General features: G+C 43.6%; 1 long non-coding RNA gene across 1 annotated transcript in view; it reads right to left on the minus strand.

Annotated features, from left to right (window-relative positions):
• LOC144767279 (uncharacterized) overlaps positions 1-16826 on the minus strand; it is a 126137-nt gene that overhangs the window by 22673 nt on the left and 86638 nt on the right. Inside the window, exon 2 of the long non-coding RNA XR_013598131.1 lies at positions 1558-1693. This is a non-coding gene — a long non-coding RNA (uncharacterized LOC144767279). The remainder of the gene's footprint in view (positions 1-1557; positions 1694-16826) is intronic.

The following is a 16826-nucleotide window of genomic DNA, read 5'->3' on the forward strand; positions in this document are numbered from 1 at the left end:
ACGTTGGCATGCCATCAAATTAATCAAGTTGTATTCTAGATTTTCATCCTTTCCATGAACTTTGTCAACAGATTCCTTTGCAGAGAGATTTTGAAGATTAACTCCTGTCTTCAGTATGTGGTTTAGAGCATTTGATAGTCCAGACAAGTCACTCTCAAACAGAAGATGGAATATGTATGGAATAAACTAGCAAAATCTAGGATCCTATTAATATAATCTGGTTGACCGGTATTCAGCTGCTGGTATTTGTACGAGGCATGATCATAGCCGCCAACTGCTCAAGTGGGAAACAGTTGTGGAAAACAGCGATCCCAGGCAAGTGTACCAAGCAAACCTACTGAAGAGGCTAGGGGGTGGGGAGGTTTAATGGAGGCGTACTGAAAAAGGGAGGGGTGGGTAAAAGGGGGCCACAGCTGTAAATAGTTCCCCACACCTTTTTCCCTCACGCGGGTGACAACGCAAGCTGGTGAAGGTAGCACCCTTAGAGAAAAGCCCATACAGCAACCTGACATTTGTTTTCTTCTTGTGTTTTCTCCTCTCCCCTGTGACGGCAATACCACACCTACACCCCAGAAAAGAAACCCCGGGATGAAGGGCACCAGAGAGCTTAAAAAGACAATCTCCCACTGTGTATAAACCCTCTTCCCCAGGACTGCTTTTGAGTTTTCCTGATATAAATAATTATTTTCATGACCTTGGACACCTGTAATTGTCTGAATAAAAGACTGGCAGGTGTGACCTGCCTCCTAAGAAAGTGAACCTAGGTAGTCTCCTTTTTGGGAACCTCTATGCAATACCCCTCCCCCCCCCACCCCCCAAGACCCCGGCCCTTCCATAGACAATACTACAGAAATGTACATAGGAAAACTCTCAATATATCAATTGATTACTGCCGAACACTGAAAATACTACTACAGTTTCATTTGCATACAGGGGCCTGTCTAGGCCTTCCCTGTTCCTCTTCAGCTATCACTTCTTCAACATTCCTAGGAACCATCTCCTCTTTTGGAATGGGAGTACCATCCTTCACCTCATAACATTGAGCAGTTGTTTCAACTGCATACACTAATGTGTTCACTTTAAAGTAGGTTTCTTCATTAAAGAAAGGCTCAGTACTGGAATTATGCTTCCATTCACCACTGAAAGGTTTACAGAAATTACTTCTATGCACTATTCTTTTCTTTTGGCTTCTTCTTCTAATATACAACATTGTTTTATCCAGTGTTCTCATTATGCTCAAAATAAAAATAAATAGCTTCCTCTTCGGGGAAAATGCCTCATGAACTATAGCATCAACACGTTCCTTTTGTTTGACTGCTTCTCTTCTCCTTTAAACTACTTCATAGTTCTTATGAGATTCAGAATTACCCTACTATTAAACATTCTGACTCTAGTTTCTTTGAACTGCCTCTGAATCTTGTTAAATTATCTGCTTTATACTCTTAGTACTCTTAATGGCACTTACTTTTTGTCCTTTCTTAGCTGATTTGAAGCCTTGCTTTTGCTTACTTTGCCTTTTTTCATATACTATTTTAAGAAACCTCTAGGTTTTCTTACCAGCAGCTGTTTTTTCTTCAACCACATTCAGTCCCTTTTGTTTTTCTGTTGTAAGGAGATACTATACTTTCTTCTGTTTCTTTTTTCATTCTTTTTTTGGGCAGTGTAACTCACTGTCCATAAGTAGAACTAGTGTCTGGGAAAAAAACAAATTAATACATTTAGCCTTTCCTTATAATGTAATACATTACATATTCGACGCATTTAGTTGCTGACATAAAAAGTTGTCTTACTACATTATAACCACTCTAGGTCTATTAATTTTCAAGTTTATATTTGTGTATCTTTGCCTGTGTACGAGTATGCATCAGTGTGTGCCTGGGTATATCACTGTATACATCAGGTTACTGTATGGAGAAGTGTATGACTGGGTCTGTCAGTGTATGCGTAAGTGTGTCATTTGGTGTGTTATTGTATGCATGTGTACCTGGATATACAAGTGTATCCATCATTCTCTGCTTGGGTGTGTATGTGTATATACCACTGTGCGCCTGGGAGTGCCATTGCATGCATCAGAGTGTACATGGGTCTGTCAGGCTCTTCATCAGTCTCTACCTGGATTTCTTACTGAATTGGTTAGTGTGTCACAGGTGTGTTAGTGAGAGTACCAGTATGTACCTGGCTGTCTTATTGCATACATGAGAGTGAGTGTGGCTGGGTGTTACAGTGCATGCATCAGTGTGTCAGCATATGCATCAGTGTGTGCTTGGGTGTCTCAGCATATAAATCAGTGTGTGCCCGACTGTATCACTGTGTGTGTGTGTAAGTGTCTGCTAGGGTGCTTTAGTGTATGGGTCAGTGTATGCAAAAGTGTGTAATTTGGTATGTTAGTGTATGCATGAGTGCATACCTGGATATCTCCATCACTGTCTGCTTGGGTGTGTATGTATATATATCAGTGTCTGCCTGGGTGTGCTACTCTATACATCAGAATGTATATGGGTGTGTCAGCATATGCGTCACTGATTGACTGGGCATGTAAGTGTAGGGATCAGTGTGTGCCTAGGTATCTTAGTGCATGGGTCAGTGTGTGCCTGGATGTGTCAGTGTATGCATTCATGTATGTTTAGCTGTGTCACTATATATATATCAGAGTGTATCTGGGTGTGTTAGTGTGTGTGTGCCGGGTGTCTTAATGTATGGGTCAGTGTATGACTGGGTGTGTTAGTATGTGCATCAGTGTATGCCTGGGTGTGTCAGTGTATGCATTAGGGTACATGCGGCTGCGTCACTATATGCATCATAGTGTACCTGGGTGTGTTAGTGTATGCATCAGTGTGTGCCTAGGTGTGTCAGTGTATGCATAAGTGTGTGCCTGGGTGTGTTTGTGTATGGATCAGTGCGTTCTTGGGTGCATCTGTGTATGCATCAGTGTGTGCCTGGGTGTGTCAGTGTATGCATAAATATGTCCCTGGATGTGTTACTGTATGCATCAGTGTGTGGCTGGGTGTGTTAGTGTACCCATAAGTGTGTGTTTCAGCGTGTTAGTGTATGCATCAGTCTGTACCTGGGTGTTCTACTAAATGCATTAGAGTGTTTCTGGGTATGTGAGTGTATGCATCAGTGCAAGTCTGCCTACATTAGAGGTCACTTATATGTAGAAAAAGGAAGGTTTATGTCTAGGCATGGGGTTTTAAATGCCTACTCAACCTGGCAGTAAAATTACACACACAGGCTGTGCAATAGCAGTCCTCACACATGTTTAAAGAGCTACTTGTCTGGATGAGTGACGTAGAAAGTAAAAACATCGACCAAAATTACGTTATGTATGTTTTTATGTATTCTTTTTTTCTCAATGTAAAATTTTTGAAAACAAATGTATGAAATAACCAAAGAAAGAAGAAAAAAATAATGTACAAAACAATAATTTTCTTATAAAAAAAATACATCAATAATAAATTATATTTCAAATTCATATTGTACTTATCATGTGTTCTATTTAAACGTCATCTGTTATATGTAAATGATACATGGATCACATTAGGGCAGTAGATATTTTAGTGCTTGCTAATTAAGTTCTTTACTTACCTGTTTAATTAGTCCCTACAATTAGCAAACTTAATAATACGTAGGGGTCCCCTGTTTATAAAACAGTAGAAAGTCACTACTTCAGTACTAAATACATCAGTACCTCTCTGAGTGCGTCAATGGATGTGTAAGTAAACATGTCGCTATATGACTAGCTGTCTTAGTATCTCTATAGGTCTGAATATGTGCATGTAACTGGTTGTATTATTTACTGGCTCTGTTTCTGAGTATTGGGGTATATAACTGTGTGTGCAACTGACTCTGTTACTACTGGATACTTAAGTACAGTATAGGCTTGTGACTTAATATTTCAGTGTCTCCATCTCTGTCTGACTGGGTAGAACAGTGCCTATATGCTTTTGGAAATATGTATATGGCTTGCAGTAAGGGGAAGACTGGATCTATAACTGGGTGTATGAGACTGTAAGTTCATGTCACTCAGTGAAAGTTAAAAGTACAGGTTTTACGTTTTAAGTACATAGCATCCTGCCCTATGGACAATCTATGGCCTACCTTAGGGATGACCTACATATAGTAGAAGGGACGTTTAAGGCTTAGCAAGTAGTTTTAAATGTCAGCTCAACCTACCAGCAAAACTGCACACTCCGATTCTGCAGTATCAGGCCCAAAACATGTTTAAAGGTATTTTCTATATTAAAAGATTTAAACCATAAGTTATTTTCTGGATGGGTAACTAGGAGTGTGAAACGTTTAGTACATATGTAAATAAGTGTGTTAGTCCCTCTCTAGGTGTGTCACTGGATGTGTAAGTAACTATCTTGCTATATGACTGCCTGTCTTACTATCTGTTTAGGTCTCTATATTTGTGTATAAGTGGCTGTATATATTAATTACTCGCTCTATTACTGAGTGTTGGGGTTTCTGATCATGTATACAATTGGCTGTTACTGCTGAACACATAATTGCTGTGTGGGCATGTGACTAAATGTGTAAGTGCTTCTGTCTCTGTCTGAGTGGATGGGTGAGTGAGTGCCTCTATGCTTTTTTTAACAGGTATGTGAATTGCAGTATGGGTAGAAGACTGAATGTATAACTGGGCATATGGATCTGGGAGTGCATGTTTGACTCACTGAGACTTCAAAGTATGTCTTAACTTCTAAGCACATATTGCCCTGGCCAATTACATACATATACCCTACACTAGGAGGACTTTTATGTAGTAGAAGGAAAGAAGAAACCTTGACAAGGAGTTTTAAATGTCAACTTAATTTGGCAGTAAAACGCCACACAGTAGTAGTAGCAAGCAGACCACATCTTTAAAGGACTACTAGTCTAGATGAGTGACTAGGAGTATCACTACTTCAGTACCAGTCGTCAGTCTTCTCAGAGCCACCTTATTTCACTAACACTGGTTCATTTCCATATTAAAATCTCATCTCTTAAAGTTATTTTTCAAATTTGCAAATGTTTTGCAGATTCATAAAACAAAAGCAGACATTAAATAGACACCAGCACATTTAAAATTTGTAACTACATAAGTGACTCCCAGCATCTGACTGGGTGAGTTAATGTCGGACTAGGTCTGGGACTTTGTGTAATAGTGTCTGAGTGAGTCTGTGAGTGGGTTTGTGACTGTCTGAGTGGGTCTGTGAGTGAGTGCATGAGTCTTTGAGTGGATCTGTGAGTAGATGCATGAATCTCTGAGTGGTTTTTTTAGGGGGTGCATGAGTCTCTAAGTCACCCTGTGAATAGATATCTAAGTGTTTATGTGGGTCTGAAAGTGAGTACTTGTGAGTGGATGCGGGAGTATCGGAGTGGGTTTCTGAGTGTTTGTATGAATATATGAGTGGATGCATGAGTGTCTGAGTGGACCTGTGAGTAGGTGCATGAGTGTCTGAGTGGGTCTGTGAGTGGGTGTGTGAGTAGGTCTGTGAGTGGGTACATGAGGGTCTGAGTGGGTCAGTCACTGGGTGCATGAGTGTCTGAGTGGATTAGTGAGTGGGTGCATGAGGGTCTGGGTCTGTGAGCCGGTGCAGGAGTCTCAGTGGGTCTGTGAGTAGGAGTGGGAGTCTCTGGGTCTGTCACAGAGAGTGACAGACCCACTGAGTATCTGAGTGGGTCTGTGAGTGCGTAGGTAAATGAGTGTATGAGTGTTAGATCCCAAGCATCATGCACAGTTAGTTAGTGCCCTTAAGATTACAATTGCCTGTTCTGTTGAAAGAAAGAGCTCTTTTTAGAGATCCCCTCACCGGCTGAGGGAGACGTGGAATTCATAAGCGCTCCCTTTACTTTAAATACAGGCCAACCGATGAAGCCATTGCTTGGCTTTCGGTTCATGACCTGACTCCACGCCTCTTTCTTCCTGGCATCCTAAGGCATCCGCTCAAGCGTTTCTGAAGAGAAGATTGAGACGCTTCTTGCCCTGCCTCGCTGTTCTCCGAACAGCTGATTTCCGAAGAATCTGACTCGTGGCCACGTTTGCTTTGGTTACACTTCGCGGCCGCGTTCAATCTCAAATGCCCCTACCCCATTCTCCTCACCTTGCTCAGTCTCCTTGTGTGTCCAAGGAGGCTCGCATTGATTTCCTCGCTGCCTTTCCAGTCATTGCATTAACACTGACGAAATTGACTTGCGGGCACGTTCTATTCTCCTGACATACGTGGCTGCGTTTATACTCGATCCCTGATTAAACGCCTCTAGATGCATTGTAGCAATGCACACGCACGGTGCGCGTTTAACCCATTTGTTTAACTTATACGTGCAGTGCGCGTTTAACCAGTTTATTTATATTTCACACGTGGTGCGCGTTTGAGTGCCTTGAGCTCCAGGATTTGGGCGACAGCAGTATTTCCTTTTGTTTTCTTTCATTTATGACCACACACACGCAATTAGGGGACTGTTTATTAAGCTGCCCTTCCCCAGTTCTTACTTGTATTTCTTCCTGGAAATCAACCTCAACTGCTGGTGCTTGTAAACACATTATCACACCCAAGGACAGGCGAAAAAATTCCACTCTACCATACGTCTGATTGCAACACTGAGTCTATTGTCTACTCCATTAAATGTCCTAGTGGACTTTTGTATGTAGGTAAGACTATAAGGAAATTCAAAACAAGACTATCTGAACATAAAAGTCGTATACGCAATCAAAACAGTACATCACCATTGGCAGTACATTGGAGTGACAAAAAACATACGGTGGCGCAAATCAAATGTCAGATCATTGAAGTAATACCCAGGCATGAAGGCAGAGACAATGATCAGACCCTTCTCCGGAGAGAGGCTTTCTGGATTAAAAAACTTCAGACCTTGACCCCATCAGGGTTAAATGACAAATTTGAAATTAGTTGTTTTCTATAAACACAGCTCAGCTGGCTTAGATGACAGTGTCAGCATACCTCTACGAATCCTTCTAAAATACACTAGAAGTGACATATACTATATCACACCAATTGTTCATAGCACAATAAACAGGTGTTTATTCACACTTGGGAAAGCTTCATGTTTGTATATACAGTAGGTGTAAATAGCAGGCAGGCGCAATTGTTTTGATGCTTTACAATGAATGATAAGGTGTAAATAGCAGGCAGGCTATTTATTATGATTTATTGTTGAGTTTAGTATGATTTTACAGACTGTTCCGTTATTCCGCAACAACTTAGTTCAAATAACTGTGATATTCACAGTATTCCTTCATAAAGCTGTCACTAAGATTACTAGTTACGCAACTGGGGAAATCACATTGTCCAGTTCGGATGTTGTTCGTTGCATAAAGTTGTTTTTGTGCCGCTTGATGACGCTCGATTTTCCTTTTTTTAGTAACGCTTTTTTCGTCTTAAATACACGTGTTAAATAAAAAGAGAGACATGATTTATGTTTTATAAATACGCCAATAGTTAGAGGCGTGAGTTTACAATCAGATATAGTCTGTTTTCGATTGCGAGGAACCACCCGGAAGCGTTGTATATAACCTGAGTACGATGACACGGAAGTGCATCGTTGACACAGCCGGGCGGGTTAGTACGGAGTTGTTTGGATTGAGAGCAGGTAAGCGTGGGCGCAAGTGGTTTTGCGTTTATTTTGGCCATTCGTTAGTTATTTCTCTTTCGACAGTCACTGATATCATCGTTATTTTTCGCTGGCACAGATGAATATTAAACCTCATATAGACGCGTTATAAACATCCGTCTAAAGAGAGGTAAGCTTTGAAAGCATTTGGCCATACGCTTTGTCTCCCTCGTAATTATACTGGTTTTGACTAGAGGTACTTGTTCCTTAACAGAGTCGTCTACAATCCATAAGTATTTGGTTGTTGAACCACGACGTTCGTTCTTTTCCTTGACTAAGGTGAGCACGTGTTAAGTTAACGTGTATATTCTTTCCACAATCACTAAGTATTGGGATTGTCTCATTTTTCGTACGTTCCTTTTTTCAGACAGCGTCATTCATATCCTGAAGAGGTATGTTATGTTGGCATCAGATTAGCAGTGATATTAGTCAAATAATTATGTACTTGTCACATATTATTGTTTTGCCTGTTTTAAATGCTTTTACTTATCGTGAATCGGTTTTCTCACTTGAAGCTTTTGAATAGGAGTATGAAAATATACACTGTTGCAAGAACGTTGTAAAACTGTGAATCCATTGTAAACATATAGTGAGGCATTGTTTTATTTTATTTCCTTGTTCTTTACAGTTGTCAACCGGAACCCCTGACGAAGGGACAATTTGGTCCCGAAATGCATTGGGTGGTGGTTCATGAATTTTTCAACAAAAAACAATATTGAAAGTTGAACATGAATTGATGTATTGAATATTTAATTTAAGTGATGGCCTAAATATATGAACATGTATTAAATACATAGTTGATTAAATTGAAAAGTTTTGTTTGAATGTTTAAAAATTTACACAGTAGTGCGCACTGTAGTCCTAACAGCCCTGGTGGGGTTAGGCCTTATTCCTAAATTTCAAGTCAATGCTTGGCAGGCATTAATACAGAGCAGCACACATACCAGAGTATCCAAGTATATCCTGTGTACATAGAGTGCGACATTCATCCACATTCATTTGGTGCTTGTAAAGAGGCATTTACCTGCACTTCAATACAGCAGTTTGGAGCCCCCCGAAGGCATCAAGAGATAGCCAGCCGGTATGTGATTTCTTTGTTTCTATGAAACAGGCACTAGCTGAATTCTATGTTTGTAGTGTTGTCACCAGGGGGAGGGGAGTTTTTTTTATAGCTGTTTGTTTTCTTCTCCCTGTAGGTTCCAGTCTTCCTGTTTTCTGCCCTACCCTGACTCTGTGGGAATCGGCTGGGGGATGGGGAAGTGGTTACTTCTTGGTATCTAATCCCCACATCTCCTTGGGTCAGTTTCCTTGTATGATAGTTTTCTCATCTTCATATTGTTACTGTCTTAGGGAGTGTGGGGAACTCCTCTTCGTTCCTGTGGAATGAGCCTTGTACCAGGTGAGTGGCATCAACAACAATGAGTGGGTCTGTTAGTGGGTGCATGAGTGTCTGAGTGGGTCTGTGAGTGGGAACATGAGTGTCTCAGTGGGTCTGTGAGTGGGTGCATGACTCTCTCAGTGGATCTGTGAGTTGGCACATGAGTGTCTGAGTGGGTCTGTGAATGGGTTTATGACTGTCTGTGAATAGGTGTGTAAGTCTCTGAGTGGATGTGTGAGTCTCTTAGTGGGCCTGTGTGTGAGTATCTAAGTGGGTCTGTGAGTGAGTGCATGCATCTATGAGCCTCTTCAACAGTATGAATGGGTCTCTGAGTGAGTAAATTGGTGTCTGGGTGATCATCTGAATGCATTTCTTTTCAATGTTGTCAATATTTAAATTTTTCAACTTTAAATCTCAATAATGGGGTGGCACTTGTGGCCCCCTGCAGCCCTGGGGACCACCACCTCCCTGAGACTTTCTTCAAAATGCATTTTTAGAAGCTTCCCAGGTCTCAAAGCAGAGGGCGGGGAGCCGGAAGGGACCATGGGGCCTTCAGGCTCCCCCCAGAGTCCTCAACAAATATAAGTGGGTGCCCTAGGTGGGACCAGGGCATCCACACTACAGGCTGGGCCCTGGGGAATGGGGTCCTCGGGCCGTAACCAGCCAGGGAAGGGGACTGCACAGCCCCACTCCCACATTTTATAAAAAATAAAAATAAAGGACAGACCCCGATGAATGAGGTCCCCGGGGCCAAAATGGGATGGCCCCATTTCTTTATTTAAAAATAATAAGGAAAAAGAAGAAAGGCTGTGCCCCAGGGGATGTGGTCCCTGTGACTGAAATCGGCCCGGTAAAAGGATCCCTCCCTTTTTAAAAAAAGAAAATGAATCAAAAAAGTTACAGGCCCTGGGAAAAGGGGTCCCCGGGGACAAAACTGGCAGGGGAGGGGGCCCGCAGCCCCTGTCACCCATTAAAAAAAGGCCTGGCCCAGGAGATGGGGCTGTGAAAGGCTATGTAGGTGAGTGATGGGGTATGTGAGTAACTGTAAGGGTGAGTGAGTGAATGTGAGAGTGTCTGTATGGGTGAGAATGTGCTTGTGTCAGAGACTGCTTAGGTGAGTGGTACATGTTAGTATCTGTATGTGTGAGTGTGTGTGTAACTACATGGGTAAGTAAGTGGCTATGTGACTGACTGTATGGGTGAGTGAGTACGTGTGTGGATAGCTCTACAGGTGACTGATTCAGTGTATGAGTGGATATGCAGGCATACAAGTGGATAGGTCAATGGCTGAATGAGTTGGTGCATGCGCGGCTGAAAGGGTGAGTGACCGCATGTGTGTGTTGATCTATGAATCAATAAGTGGCTGTGTAAGGACTGGTATGGGTGTGTGAATGGGTTTGAGAATGGTAGTGTGGAAGTTGGAGTGGGTGTATGAAAGGTTATATGGTGGAGTGAGATTATATGGATGATGTCATCAGTGATGTCATTTGAGATGTCAGTATATATGAGGTCATAAGTAGTGAATAGTGAGGGCGCAAGTTATGGTTAGCTCAGAGTGCACGGGTAGGGCCTCGGTGATTGAATGAGTGCATGGGTAGTGCCTAAGTGATTGGATGAGTGCATGGGTAGTGCCTGTGTGATTTGATGAGTGTATGGAAATGCCTGGGTGATTAGATGAGTGTATGGGTAGTGCCTGAGTGAATGGAGGAGTGCATGCTTAGTGGCTGAGTGAGTGGATGAGTGCAAGGATAGTGACTGGGTGATTGGATGCATGCATGGAGAGTACCTGGGTGAATGGATGAGTGCATGGGTAGTGTCCGAGTGAATGTATGAGTGCAAGGGTAATGCCTGGGTGATTGGATGAGTAAATGGATAGTGCCTGGGTGATTGGAAGAGTGCATGGGTGATTGGAAGAGTGCTTGGGTAGTGCCTGGGTGATTGAATGAGTGCATGGGAGTGCTGGGTGATTCGATTAGTGTATGGGTAGTGCCTGAGTGAATGGATGAGTGAATGGGTAGTGTGTAAGTGAATGGATGAGTTCAAGGTAGTGCCTGGGTGATTGGCTGAATGCACGGGTAGTCCCTGAGTAAATGGGTGAGTGCAAGGGTAGTTCCATGGGTGATTTAATTAGTGCATGTGGGGAGTGCATGGTTAGTAAGCATGGGCGGATTTTGCGGATTGGCAATCCGCGAACTTGCGTATTTACGGATTCGCAATCCGCGAAGATCCGCGAACTCTAGCGGACTTGCGGATTTTTCCGTTTTTTGTGTTGGCGCGTGTTCGCGCCGATTTTGGGACAAGTTCGCAATTGCGAACTTACTTTTCGGCTTGCAACGGCCGCGACTATGTTGTTTCTACGTCTGGTTTATCATCACAGGTTCACAGCACCCTCTGTTTCACCACTGCCACCCTCTGGGACACCCATGCCACCCTCTAGTACATCCTCACAGGCACCTATTAGGTTTATTTATTACTGTAGATTATGGTGGTTGAAAAAAGCTAGCACACCTGCCCTTCTTCAACTGCCATCAATTAATTTGTGTTTCATTAATGTGTCAGTAATTTTGAAAGTTCCAGTCTGGCTGGCACCTGCTTCCTTCCTTATCTGTAATTTGCTTTTTGTTGCAGTGAAATTTTTTTTTTACAGGACCTTTATGGTGCTATTCTATGAGCCTGCTGTTTGGGTCATAGCAGGGTCATAGAATTGTTGCAAACTCTGGAGGGGCCCATCAGGAAGCACTACCTTGAATGTTACTAATGTTAAGTTTGAACTTTTGCACCTGCTCATTGCTTTCATTTTAGCTAAAATCGTTTTTTTTGCAATTTCGCGCGTTATTTGGGGCGCGAATCCGTGCGAGATCGATTTCGGAAGCCGCGAATACGTGCGAATACAAAATTGTTTTTGTTGCGACGTGTATGTTCGCGTGATCTTGCGCGTGTTCGCGAGGCGCTTCTAGCTATTCGTTTGCCAAGTTACCCTATCGGTCGTACACGGGCGCGGCCATCTTGTTGGCGTGACGTAATTCCGTTTCCGCCCGCTATGTGTAATCTCGCAAAGTGTGCTGCTCACGAGTACAAGTTCGCGCGTACTCGCAAGGAAAATCTCGCGCGAACTTACCCACGCGGTCGTGAACGGGCGCGGCCATCTTGTTTCTCATTCATTGCTATGGTTCTGGGCATGCTTTCTCTATCCTCTCTCAATCTCTGCCATCCTTTGCTTGTTTGAAGTTTTTTTGATCTAATTTTACTTATTATCTAACCCTCTATTTTTCTAGCTCTATATTTTTGTGTTTTCTGCAGCTTTTAGTTACTTTTAAACTACTTTTTTAAACTCTTTTATTTTCTTCTTCACTATTCTATTTCTTCTTTATCATTTAAGTTTATTTCTGCCCAGACCATGGTAAAGGGAGCCGGGAAGCACCCTGAGAAGGGGAAGGGTCCCGCACCCCGTGCCCGGCTCCCGTGCGGGCGTTTAAGGGGGGAGCAAGTGGTCCCGAGGGAGATCTTTAGCGCGGAGGAAGTGGCGGCACTGATCTTCCATGTCCAGCGCCGCCTCCCCAAGACGATCCTGGGAGGCGGCAAGATCGCGACCGGCTATGGCATCCGGGAGCGCCGCCAGCGGTGGGAGAAGGTGTGCCGGGCCATGTACAAGATCTCTGGGGTCCGGCGCACATATAACCAGGCCACCCACCGCTGGACCGATGTCATGGACCGGGAGCGGGACTTGCTGGACGCGCTCGGCGTAGAGGTCCCCGGGCTTGGTGAGTAGTAGTAGTAGTACATTTACTACTCTGTTTTATCCTGCTCTGTTATTTGCAAATCTTTGTTCTTTACCAAGAGCAACAATGCTGCCGATTACATTGAGGTAAATTATATTTCAAAATCTTCTATGCATTTCATTTTCAGGTGCACTGCTCTCCTTCTCAGTAGCCTTGCTTGCTACTATGCTTCTTTGTTTTGTATGTTGTGTTCAGAAGCATTTCATTGGCCTGAGAAATTATGTATCAGTGTACTGTAAAGAAAAGAACTGCGTAATGCTAGACAGTAAGGGTCATATTTTCAATTACCGGCGCATCCCTGCAAAGTAGCAGGGATGCGGCAGTAATTGTGTGCCATGCCACCACCACCCATTGGCCCAAAACGTCACAGAAGCCTTACGCATCTGTGCCGTAAAGGCAGCGCATTGCTGGAGTTGCGTGCCAACGATGGCGCAGCTCCAGCAATGCTCTGGGGTACCCTATCTCCCCAATGCTGCATCAAGCCGTACGTCGGCTTCAAGCGCGCAGGGTTTGAGTCATGCATCATTGTCATAAAAATGACTGATTGACATCTTGTAGATTTCCCTCAGCCACTTTTAGGATTCGTTCCTGCGCAGGTACGCCCTCCCTTGCGCCGGAACGCCCCCTGATGGCGCAGGGCTTTACAACGTGATGCATCGCCCATATGCCCATATGTGTTTTTTTTTTTAATATATACGCCGCACCAACACCATGGCGAGTCTTTTGTTCTGCCGCTGCGTCAGAAAAGGCACGCAACAATGGAGGAAAATCAGCCGCAACTTCCGCAAGGGACTTATAAATCAGCCCCAACAGACTGAAGTCCAGTGTCCTTCCTTTAGACAGTCACATGGCTATCAGAAGAAATAGTGGCGGTGGTGGCGGGTGGATTGATAGTTTGAGTATTCACTGATCTGCAAGCAGGATGGACTTTGTCTGTCACGTGTTGTGCACTACTGCCTGCAGTGCCAGGCCTAGGCAAACCTCTTTAGTAGTCTGTTTATTGAGTTACATAGGAACTTTCTAAGTCAACGTTCCGCAAATCAGGCAATACGAATAACGTAGTATACCACATGAGATAGATCCCGTGGAATAGTTGTCTATCTATTTGCTATTTTTCCAAAATATGTTGTTATTGTTCTTTTGAAATGTTTGATTTGGTTGAAAAATCTCATCCATGTTTTATGGTTTTTCTTTCTTTCATGTTGTACATCAGCTCCCCCCAAGGGCAAGAGGACACAGGAGGAGGGTGCTGAGGATGCAGGCCAGGATCGGGCAGGCGAGGGCTCCTTTGCTGGCCCCAGTAAGTTTACATTTTACTAAACAGTACCTATTTTTTCCTAGCGTTCCTCATTCGATTTTTTCTAAATCGTCTTTGATCTTCTTGTAGACTGGATATAAATTCTTATCCTGCCTCGAATATGACTCCCTGTGGTATTACTAGACTATTCTTATTAGTCTGTCTGTGTAGCTAACTAAGATTGGACATTTGGCAATTCCATTGGACTCCCATTATATTCAGCAATACCTCTATGCACTGTCTCCTTACTGACTAGATAGTGTGGCAGAGTCATTCAGCTCCCGAAGTCACCGATTATAGATCCCCAATGATCTCTAGATTATCGTACGCAGGACAAGAGAGTAGTACGGAGTCACAGCACAGTCAAGAAGTGTCAGAGGCACTCATGCTTGCAAAAATTCCAAAACCTTTAGCTCATCCACTCTAGTCTAGAGGAACAAAAACCACAGAGTCTATTTAAGTGTAAAAGCTTTATTAAAAGTAAACACATTTATTGAAATCTACTTTGTCATAAAACTATTTAACTGTAAACGGAAAAGTGGTTAGTGCTGATGATTAATTGGACACATTTCTTGTGGTCGAGCCGAACTCTCACCTACTTTGAACTTGATCCTGGTCGTGTTCTTAGGACTCAGGAGTCAAGCTTCTGTCTGTTAGGAGAAAAAGTGGTGCGTGTTAAAAATCAAAAGCAAGCATTCATCAGTTGTGCATAAAAGTGCAGCAAGACAACAGCCTTCCCTGGAAAATGGGACATTTTTACTATGGAGTAGACAGTCACAAATTATTACATTGTATTCTGTTTTTTTAACATTTCTCCTAGACCAAATATTATATAGTAGTGAGTGGTGTATTCTAACTTTCTTAAATGTACTTTGTAGGTGTAACATCTGGTGACGGGGCCAGCGCGGAGGTGGCTGATGTGTTGGACTTGGACTCGGAGGCCTCTGGGGAGGATGCGGCGGTAGAAGAGCTGGTGGCCGTTCCTGTGGGGGATCAAACGGTGGTGGCGGAAACAGGTAAGCTATATATTCCTTACTTATTGAGATTGAAGACTGCATAGTGTGCTTTCTGCACGGGTGTATTACAATTACAAATCAACCAGGTAGTAGCCTCCTCGAAATGTACTTCGACTTAGCTGTGAAGTTTTTGGTGAGAAGAATCCCAATAAGTTCTTAGACGAACGTGATGGATGGGATGAACGAAAAGCGAAAGAAGGGTGTAAGTAAGTGGGACGCGAACTTGTATGATGGCTGGCAAAGAAGAACGATATGTGTTTGCTTGGACCCAGAGGTGGCTGGGAAGGAAAGAATATGGTATGGTGCATGGCTGGGTCAATGATGAAGCAAGGATGGGTGGAAGGACAGCAGCCTGGGTGGGTGAAACAGAAACTGTATGTGTGCGTATACTTTGAATGAATGGATGCCTGGAGCATGGTATTCTCTGACTCTTACATAGCAAATGTGTATCTAGAGAGAGTAGATGGTCGCCAGGTGAAGTAAGTGTTACCTTGAAGAGCATGTACCACCGCACCCGCACGTCCGTCCCAGTGCAGGGAAGGCAAGGAAAAGAAATTGTAAATGTGTCCAATACTACCATGAATAGTAGCAGTACTTTGTATTGCGTTTGCATTCACAGCATATATCTGGTTATTACGGTGGACACTCCGTACCTCTCTTAATAACTTTAGTTTACTTGTAGTACGTCATTCATGTGTGGGTGTATCACTGTGTTCACTCAATATTAAGCAAAGCACCTAAAGTCATCTCATCTGTCATTAAATACGTCCCATGTGAAGTGATAGATAATCAAATTAGTTAGCTTCTTCAGTTTCCTTTTCTAGTACTCATTTGCACTGTAGGGTGAAAGGTAAATTAATTAAGCAGTAGCCCTTGTAACAGAGTATTCTCAGTGCCACCCGTAATAGAAAAGTAATAGCTTCACCACCTGCATGTACTGGACCGGTACAGTAACGCAAGTCTGTCTCCATCATCATGGTGTGCAACTTTTTTTCTCGGGTGCAACTTCACTGTGCTGTGTCCATGTCATTCTGCCGGCTTGCATAAGATAACGTACCCATTTCCCTAAACAAGAGAGAAGAAGAAGAATAAGACTGGTGTACTGTCATAGTCGACTGTAATGGAAGTCCATAGTGGTCGTAGAATTAGTTCATTAAACTACCACTACTGTTAGAGCAAGGATGCAGAAGTGGGAGGGTTACATAGATACTGTCCTCAATAGTTATGTACTGTGCTTTCAATTTGCTACTTGTACTCTGTGACCCAACTTTCGGCTCAATCACTTTGTGTTATTAATAAGGAGCATTGGTTACAGACTATGTCTTTCTTTCTTCATATAGTTGCTCCTTCCAAATCAACAACAAGGAGGGAGCAGGCTAGATTGGCCCGGCAACGGAGGCTGGAGGCCACAGTCGCCGAGTATCGGCGGCTGGTGGCCCTGGAGGAGGAGGAGGACACGCAGTCGAGCGGGGCAACATCTTCGACTGTGACCACTGCATCCTCCTCCGTGACTAAACCAGCGGGACCGAGCCGGGCTAAGAAAGCCGACCGCCACCGCCAAGCACCCGAAACACCAGCTGCCCCCCACAGGAGCTGCAAGGAACGCCAACACCGCCTACGAGTCCGCATGTCCAACCTGGAGCAGGAGGTCCTGAGGTATAAGACCTTGGTTAAGGGCCTCCGCTCCGAGCTTGCCACCCTCCGCAAGGAGTATGATGCCCATGCCGCATCATGCACCAGCA

Source organism: Lissotriton helveticus, chromosome 7 (assembly GCF_964261635.1).
Source record: "Lissotriton helveticus chromosome 7, aLisHel1.1, whole genome shotgun sequence".
NCBI classification, from domain to species: Eukaryota; Metazoa; Chordata; class Amphibia; order Caudata; family Salamandridae; genus Lissotriton; species Lissotriton helveticus.